Here is a 10,421-nt window from a genome sequence, read left to right as displayed (position 1 = left end):
AGGTAGCAGATTGCAACCACCTGAAACTTAACCAGGTGTGCAAAGCAAGGAGGAGAACTACGGTGACCGGCCGACGCTTACACATGAAAACAACACAAATGGCCTCACCTAGAGCCAGTGTGAGGTTTGTCTGTTCTGGGCTTCCGTAGGAAACATATCCGTATGTCGATATATAAACAGCTCATTCTAATGCAACGATCCTTTTATTCAGGTGATTATACACTAAAGAAAACATAAGTTATTATATTCCATTTCTGACAATAAACTCCCCCCTAAATGCCACACACTGTTCCTTTAAGTACAAGTACTAATACCACCCTGAAGTCCTGCGTTCAAAACATTATGTATATAAAGGTATTTAAGTATTAGCAGCAGAAATGTACCAAAGAATCAAAAGTGAAAGTAGTCATTGTGCATCAAAATGGTCTCTGTCGAGGTTTTACTATTAATATCACTGCTGCATTTACACGCAATCCTTGCAAAATGCAAAATCAGCTTGAGTTGCAGTACTTGAGTAAATGTACTTAATTACATTCCACCACTGAGTAGCTTCATTAATACAAAATAAATAAATAGATAAACGTGTTTTCTCACCAGTCGCCCCTGCCTGGTCCATATCTCTGAGGAGGAAAGAGAGAAAGAAGAACTTAAAGTCAACACAGTTTTAAAAAGTGAAATCAAGTCAAAGCTAAACGAGGCGTACGTGTACGTTTTGTCACTGCTGCTCCGCACGAGCTCGAACGTTACCTCAGAGGCCAATAATCTGGAGCGTTATTCCGATATATGGGTGAGATTCAGCAGTTCACAGCCTCGCACGGAATATTTGAAACCTTTTTACAAGATGCTTTACTTACGAAATAGACTGGTAATTTGTTGATGAGCTTTCTGGCATATCTCGTCTCAAAGCAGACAGGAAATAATAGATCAAAACGTACACGGACCCTCCCTCTCGGTGAACACTTTCACTTTTGTTTTGAAGCGCAGAGAGGAAATGCGCAGCTGCGTCAACTCAATGTGTTCACTAATAACAGAGGAGACGTGAACGCAGCAGGAGGTTAGGAGGAACCGCAGAGCTGCTGGTGCGCTACTGCACTCTGTTGATGTGAGATTACAGACAGATTAAACCCGGTTATCTGTGGAGTAAACGTGCCATAAGTGTTCATTTACTCCAACCAACTTCTACTCTTTATTTATGCAACTTCAGCAGCTTATTTCAAGATTTCTATCAGCTACTTCATCTTAGCAAGGCAGTAAAGTATCGATAACATTTTGATTACATGTAAAGGACAATCTAAAGCAAGCTCATTTAAAGAGCAACTTGCAGGTGTTTTCTTTTACTATTTGTACTTAAAGGTACAGTGTGTTGCATATTTGGGGAGGATCTATTAGCAGAAATTAAATATAATATGCATATGTTTTCATTAGAGTGTAATCATCATAATCTTGAAACAATAGTGAAACAAAATCATGTGGTGCGTGTTAGCAGCAGTCCTCTCAGACCTTCTACTTCATCTTTTTAATGACGATGACAATGATCACCACCACTGTCACCATCACCGCACAAGCAAATGCGTATGCCAAAGATCCTAAAATGAAGAAAAACAATGAGTCATCTGGTATCATTTTACTCCTCAATATCCGATATCGGTGCATCTCAAGTGTGAGGAATTTTAAGTTTTAAAGCATTCCTAGAGCTGGATATTATGAGTCACAGTGTGTTTAGGAAGTGTCAAACCAAGGAGTGTGGTCATTGAATGTATATTGAGTGTCTGTGATGGGGGTTTGAGGAATGTCAGAAGGTGTAAATCTGCGGGGGAAGAAGGTAGTTCACTGAGGTGTCTGCCCAGGACAATGGGTCAGGATCCAAGGAGGAGCCCATTGGACTTCAGCCAATCGTGGAGCTGATCGATAGATTGAGGAATGTGACTCTGGGGGGGCAAAGGAGCTGTTTGTCCCCTGAGAGAATCAGACTTCCTTCGTACCATGGGGCAGATACATCAATCTGTCCTGTGGTATGAACGGGGTCTCATATTTCTTGAAATATTTGACTATCGGTAGTGTAATTTGGTTTGTGATTGTTTTGGCTTCTGTTAACAATATTAAATACTTTTGACTTTGACCTGGACCTGCTGACTCCTGCCCTGCTTTCTGATGGAACAAAGAGTGAAAGAGGGGGGGCTGCTGCTTCTTCTCCTCAGTGACCTTCTTCTCCACTATGGCCTTCTTCTCCACTATGGCCTTCTTCCTCTCTGTTTGAGAAATTTCTGAACATTACACAAGATCAAACACATTCAAAGCAATCTCCAGTCATCTTAGCAGCTCATTCAGAGGGGAGACATGTGACCATACTCAAAATGTTCACGAAAATGGGCCAGGTCGCCATGACATCACACATTGGTTTGTGGACTATGGCTTTGAAGCCTCCAGTTTCGGCATTTTTGGTTGACGCCATCTTTGTTTTTTTGTAACCAGAAGTGACAGGAGAGTGTGGACGCTGACTGACACATTTTTAGGTGAACAGGATGTTACAATTACGTTGCATGAAGTGAAAACACACCGTGAAAGGGTTAACGGTTTTACAGACGACAACACGGACAACTCCCAGACTGGACACGGTAGAGTGGTAGAGACCTGTCAATCACAGTAAGCCCCGCCCCTAAAGCATCCCCTGCTTTATGGTCTGTTTGACTCTAAATGGAGCATAATGTACTAAATGAACATCATGCTGTATTGAAGAAGACTGTAAACTAGAGATTGAGACCATAAACTCATGTTTACAATGTTTACGAGGGAATAAATCTTCTATATATTTTATGTCTAAAATTGTCTTTTTCACCACAGAACCACATTCCTTGTAACTAGATCAGCTTCAAGCTGTGATGCTTTGTTACTCTCCCTCCACTGCAGCTCATCAACAACATACAAATCCTGGATTTTGTACTAAAAAGACGAATTTAAGAATGATTTATTTAGCTTCTGTTTGATCTGAAATATGAGAGGTTAATGTAACACTTACGATAATTCCAGGAAGGAACCTGAAAGGAAGAAACAAAATAAGTAATATGAATTAGTAATAATGAACCTGCATCACATCAGATAAACATCAGCTCACTCTGCATTGATTGTGTGGAAACATGAATCAGTAAAAATGGTCGTTACCACGAACGGGACGATCCGAGACACTTCTCGACCTCGTTCCACGCTATGTCGTTGCGGTTGCTTCTCAGGAGGATGCACTCGTAGAACAGGATGTCCACGGTGAGCAGGACGTTTGGGTTGGACACCTGTCTCCTGCTTTCAGCTACGACGTGTTCAGGATTGAAGGTGTGATGCATCACCACCAGAAGTACCGGTTTACCAACTTATAAGCAGAGGCGGCACAAACAAATGAGTGAGAAACAACGCGACACGCCTTTCCTACGTATTTTTTTTTTGTATTCTTAAACATGGGGATTTTTAATGATATGAAGGGTTGTGTTGAGTCTTGGGAGCACCAGCTGACAGTATGGGAATTAAAAGTCCAATTAAGAAACCGGCGAACGACGGCACGTCCTACCTGGAGTGCTGTTCAGGGCCGTGCTGATGTCCGTTCCAACTCGTGAAACGACGGGACAGAACACCACGATGAAGTCGCTGTCTTCAACAGAGGCCACGTCGATTTTTCCGATGTTTTTAAGCTTCATAACAAACTCGTGATGAGCATTGTTAGTTTTTCCCGCCACGTAGACAAAGAATTTCTTCCCCGACACTAAAGACAGAGAAGAAGTCATTATTGAGCTTCACATTTTACAACATAATGGTCATTTTTTTTTGGGGGGGGAAAGTAGCATCACTACACTCAAAGACAGATCCTTTACTTAAAGGTGCAGTGTGTAGGATTTGGCGTCACCTAGTGGTGAGGTAGCAGATTGCAACCACCTGAAACTTAACCAGGTGTGCAAAGCAAGGAGGAGAACTACGGTGACCGGCCGACGCTTACACATGAAAACAACACAAATGGCCTCACCTAGAGCCAGTGTGAGGTTTGTCTGTTCTGGGCTTCCGTAGGAAACATATCCGTATGTCGATATATAAACAGCTCATTCTAATGCAACGATCCTTTTATTCAGGTGATTATACACTAAAGAAAACATAAGTTATTATATTCCATTTCTGACAATAAACTCCCCCCTAAATGCCACACACTGTTCCTTTAAGTACAAGTACTAATACCACCCTGAAGTCCTGCGTTCAAAACATTATGTATATAAAGGTATTTAAGTATTAGCAGCAGAAATGTACCAAAGAATCAAAAGTGAAAGTAGTCATTGTGCATCAAAATGGTCTCTGTCGAGGTTTTACTATTAATATCACTGCTGCATTTACACGCAATCCTTGCAAAATGCAAAATCAGCTTGAGTTGCAGTACTTGAGTAAATGTACTTAATTACATTCCACCACTGAGTAGCTTCATTAATACAAAATAAATAAATAGATAAACGTGTTTTCTCACCAGTCGCCCCTGCCTGGTCCATATCTCTGAGGAGGAAAGAGAGAAAGAAGAACTTAAAGTCAACACAGTTTTAAAAAGTGAAATCAAGTCAAAGCTAAACGAGGCGTACGTGTACGTTTTGTCACTGCTGCTCCGCACGAGCTCGAACGTTACCTCAGAGGCCAATAATCTGGAGCGTTATTCCGATATATGGGTGAGATTCAGCAGTTCACAGCCTCGCACGGAATATTTGAAACCTTTTTACAAGATGCTTTACTTACGAAATAGACTGGTAATTTGTTGATGAGCTTTCTGGCATATCTCGTCTCAAAGCAGACAGGAAATAATAGATCAAAACGTACACGGACCCTCCCTCTCGGTGAACACTTTCACTTTTGTTTTGAAGCGCAGAGAGGAAATGCGCAGCTGCGTCAACTCAATGTGTTCACTAATAACAGAGGAGACGTGAACGCAGCAGGAGGTTAGGAGGAACCGCAGAGCTGCTGGTGCGCTACTGCACTCTGTTGATGTGAGATTACAGACAGATTAAACCCGGTTATCTGTGGAGTAAACGTGCCATAAGTGTTCATTTACTCCAACCAACTTCTACTCTTTATTTATGCAACTTCAGCAGCTTATTTCAAGATTTCTATCAGCTACTTCATCTTAGCAAGGCAGTAAAGTATCGATAACATTTTGATTACATGTAAAGGACAATCTAAAGCAAGCTCATTTAAAGAGCAACTTGCAGGTGTTTTCTTTTACTATTTGTACTTAAAGGTACAGTGTGTTGCATATTTGGGGAGGATCTATTAGCAGAAATTAAATATAATATGCATATGTTTTCATTAGAGTGTAATCATCATAATCTTGAAACAATAGTGAAACAAAATCATGTGGTGCGTGTTAGCAGCAGTCCTCTCAGACCTTCTACTTCATCTTTTTAATGACGATGACAATGATCACCACCACTGTCACCATCACCGCACAAGCAAATGCGTATGCCAAAGATCCTAAAATGAAGAAAAACAATGAGTCATCTGGTATCATTTTACTCCTCAATATCCGATATCGGTGCATCTCAAGTGTGAGGAATTTTAAGTTTTAAAGCATTCCTAGAGCTGGATATTATGAGTCACAGTGTGTTTAGGAAGTGTCAAACCAAGGAGTGTGGTCATTGAATGTATATTGAGTGTCTGTGATGGGGGTTTGAGGAATGTCAGAAGGTGTAAATCTGCGGGGGAAGAAGGTAGTTCACTGAGGTGTCTGCCCAGGACAATGGGTCAGGATCCAAGGAGGAGCCCATTGGACTTCAGCCAATCGTGGAGCTGATCGATAGATTGAGGAATGTGACTCTGGGGGGGCAAAGGAGCTGTTTGTCCCCTGAGAGAATCAGACTTCCTTCGTACCATGGGGCAGATACATCAATCTGTCCTGTGGTATGAACGGGGTCTCATATTTCTTGAAATATTTGACTATCGGTAGTGTAATTTGGTTTGTGATTGTTTTGGCTTCTGTTAACAATATTAAATACTTTTGACTTTGACCTGGACCTGCTGACTCCTGCCCTGCTTTCTGATGGAACAAAGAGTGAAAGAGGGGGGGCTGCTGCTTCTTCTCCTCAGTGACCTTCTTCTCCACTATGGCCTTCTTCTCCACTATGGCCTTCTTCCTCTCTGTTTGAGAAATTTCTGAACATTACACAAGATCAAACACATTCAAAGCAATCTCCAGTCATCTTAGCAGCTCATTCAGAGGGGAGACATGTGACCATACTCAAAATGTTCACGAAAATGGGCCAGGTCGCCATGACATCACACATTGGTTTGTGGACTATGGCTTTGAAGCCTCCAGTTTCGGCATTTTTGGTTGACGCCATCTTTGTTTTTTTGTAACCAGAAGTGACAGGAGAGTGTGGACGCTGACTGACACATTTTTAGGTGAACAGGATGTTACAATTACGTTGCATGAAGTGAAAACACACCGTGAAAGGGTTAACGGTTTTACAGACGACAACACGGACAACTCCCAGACTGGACACGGTAGAGTGGTAGAGACCTGTCAATCACAGTAAGCCCCGCCCCTAAAGCATCCCCTGCTTTATGGTCTGTTTGACTCTAAATGGAGCATAATGTACTAAATGAACATCATGCTGTATTGAAGAAGACTGTAAACTAGAGATTGAGACCATAAACTCATGTTTACAATGTTTACGAGGGAATAAATCTTCTATATATTTTATGTCTAAAATTGTCTTTTTCACCACAGAACCACATTCCTTGTAACTAGATCAGCTTCAAGCTGTGATGCTTTGTTACTCTCCCTCCACTGCAGCTCATCAACAACATACAAATCCTGGATTTTGTACTAAAAAGACGAATTTAAGAATGATTTATTTAGCTTCTGTTTGATCTGAAATATGAGAGGTTAATGTAACACTTACGATAATTCCAGGAAGGAACCTGAAAGGAAGAAACAAAATAAGTAATATGAATTAGTAATAATGAACCTGCATCACATCAGATAAACATCAGCTCACTCTGCATTGATTGTGTGGAAACATGAATCAGTAAAAATGGTCGTTACCACGAACGGGACGATCCGAGACACTTCTCGACCTCGTTCCACGCTATGTCGTTGCGGTTGCTTCTCAGGAGGATGCACTCGTAGAACAGGATGTCCACGGTGAGCAGGACGTTTGGGTTGGACACCTGTCTCCTGCTTTCAGCTACGACGTGTTCAGGATTGAAGGTGTGATGCATCACCACCAGAAGTACCGGTTTACCAACTTATAAGCAGAGGCGGCACAAACAAATGAGTGAGAAACAACGCGACACGCCTTTCCTACGTATTTTTTTTTTGTATTCTTAAACATGGGGATTTTTAATGATATGAAGGGTTGTGTTGAGTCTTGGGAGCACCAGCTGACAGTATGGGAATTAAAAGTCCAATTAAGAAACCGGCGAACGACGGCACGTCCTACCTGGAGTGCTGTTCAGGGCCGTGCTGATGTCCGTTCCAACTCGTGAAACGACGGGACAGAACACCACGATGAAGTCGCTGTCTTCAACAGAGGCCACGTCGATTTTTCCGATGTTTTTAAGCTTCATAACAAACTCGTGATGAGCATTGTTAGTTTTTCCCGCCACGTAGACAAAGAATTTCTTCCCCGACACTAAAGACAGAGAAGAAGTCATTATTGAGCTTCACATTTTACAACATAATGGTCATTTTTTTTGGGGGGGGAAAGTAGCATCACTACACTCAAAGACAGATCCTTTACTTAAAGGTGCAGTGTGTAGGATTTGGCGTCACCTAGTGGTGAGGTAGCAGATTGCAACCACCTGAAACTTAACCAGGTGTGCAAAGCAAGGAGGAGAACTACGGTGACCGGCCGACGCTTACACATGAAAACAACACAAATGGCCTCACCTAGAGCCAGTGTGAGGTTTGTCTGTTCTGGGCTTCCGTAGGAAACATATCCGTATGTCGATATATAAACAGCTCATTCTAATGCAACGATCCTTTTATTCAGGTGATTATACACTAAAGAAAACATAAGTTATTATATTCCATTTCTGACAATAAACTCCCCCCTAAATGCCACACACTGTTCCTTTAAGTACAAGTACTAATACCACCCTGAAGTCCTGCGTTCAAAACATTATGTATATAAAGGTATTTAAGTATTAGCAGCAGAAATGTACCAAAGAATCAAAAGTGAAAGTAGTCATTGTGCATCAAAATGGTCTCTGTCGAGGTTTTACTATTAATATCACTGCTGCATTTACACGCAATCCTTGCAAAATGCAAAATCAGCTTGAGTTGCAGTACTTGAGTAAATGTACTTAATTACATTCCACCACTGAGTAGCTTCATTAATACAAAATAAATAAATAGATAAACGTGTTTTCTCACCAGTCGCCCCTGCCTGGTCCATATCTCTGAGGAGGAAAGAGAGAAAGAAGAACTTAAAGTCAACACAGTTTTAAAAAGTGAAATCAAGTCAAAGCTAAACGAGGCGTACGTGTACGTTTTGTCACTGCTGCTCCGCACGAGCTCGAACGTTACCTCAGAGGCCAATAATCTGGAGCGTTATTCCGATATATGGGTGAGATTCAGCAGTTCACAGCCTCGCACGGAATATTTGAAACCTTTTTACAAGATGCTTTACTTACGAAATAGACTGGTAATTTGTTGATGAGCTTTCTGGCATATCTCGTCTCAAAGCAGACAGGAAATAATAGATCAAAACGTACACGGACCCTCCCTCTCGGTGAACACTTTCACTTTTGTTTTGAAGCGCAGAGAGGAAATGCGCAGCTGCGTCAACTCAATGTGTTCACTAATAACAGAGGAGACGTGAACGCAGCAGGAGGTTAGGAGGAACCGCAGAGCTGCTGGTGCGCTACTGCACTCTGTTGATGTGAGATTACAGACAGATTAAACCCGGTTATCTGTGGAGTAAACGTGCCTTAAGTGTTCATTTACTCCAACCAACTTCTACTCTTTATTTATGCAACTTCAGCAGCTTATTTCAAGATTTCTATCAGCTACTTCATCTTAGCAAGGCAGTAAAGTATCGATAACATTTTGATTACATGTAAAGGACAATCTAAAGCAAGCTCATTTAAAGAGCAACTTGCAGGTGTTTTCTTTTACTATTTGTACTTAAAGGTACAGTGTGTTGCATATTTGGGGAGGATCTATTAGCAGAAATTAAATATAACATGCATATGTTTTCATTAGAGTGTAATCACCTTAAACTAAGATTGAGGGAGCATCCAGGCGGTAACCTGCCGTTCTGCCGAGTGAAGCCGACGAGGAAGTGTCTTAAAACCTGCATTCTCTCTAGTGTCCACCAGGGGGCGACTCCTCTGGTTGTATAGAAGTCTAGTCTAAAATGACTCTACTTCTCTCTTGATTTATTCCCTCAGTAAACAATGTAAACATGAGTTTATGGTCTCAATCTCTAGTTTACAGTCTTCTTCAACACAGCATGATGTTCATTTAGTACATTATGCTCCATTTAGAGTCAAACAGACCATAAAGCAGGGGATGCTTTAGGGGCGGGGCTACACGGTGATTGACAGGTCTCTACCAGAGACGTATACGGCGTCTCTACGTCACTCCTTCATATTCCAAATATGGTAACTTCTGTTCATCGGTTCCCATACCAACATTATAATACGATACGTTTCTCTTGTCCTGAAGCTCTCCTGGGGACAAAAAAAATCAATTAATGCAACTTTAAATATTTGCTCCGTTCACTTGACTCCACTTCATCTTGAGACCTCAAATATGGATACAAACCTTTGATATAAAACTACATAAAATCATTAATTTAACCTACTGCTATCCTACTACACTGCTGCCAGGAGGACCCGCCCCCCTCTGGTCCCAGTGCTGCTGCATTCAGGGTCTGCTCGTAAACTTCTACGACAGAGTGGTGAAGACTGAAATACATCTGGTTGATGCATTAACAAATTAAGGGAGGCAATGTAAACTAAATGGACTCTATAATGTGGTAGAACTCTAGCAGCGAAAAGAATTGTACTTCTGAAAAGTACTTGAGTAAATGTACTTACTTTCCACCACAGACTTTTGGTTAATAAAAACTTCATAATAATATCATTCATTTATACATTTTTGCTCTTACTTAAGTACTGTATATATATACGTAGGTATTTGGAGGCCTCTTGAGTATTTTAAGCTACTTCATACGACGTCATGTATACCAAAGTCAAATGTGTATCTGTAGGAAAACACAGTTTTTATCCCACAACCATGACAGCAACAATCATAGCAACAATAATTTCTAGTGTAAATGTTCCACTAGATTGAGTTATAAGGCAAAATACATGTTATGCTGCATTATGGAGCACTGTAGTGTTTGATGCAAAGCTGTGAAAAAAATCACATTTATGTAGTATTTAGAAAATAAAAAATA

Source organism: Cebidichthys violaceus, unplaced genomic scaffold, assembly GCF_023349555.1.
Source record: "Cebidichthys violaceus isolate CVI_PGR_0920_01 unplaced genomic scaffold, fCebVio1.0.p SCAF_14, whole genome shotgun sequence".
Taxonomy (NCBI): Eukaryota; Metazoa; Chordata; class Actinopteri; order Perciformes; family Stichaeidae; genus Cebidichthys; species Cebidichthys violaceus.
Note: the sequence above shows the minus strand (reverse complement) of the source record.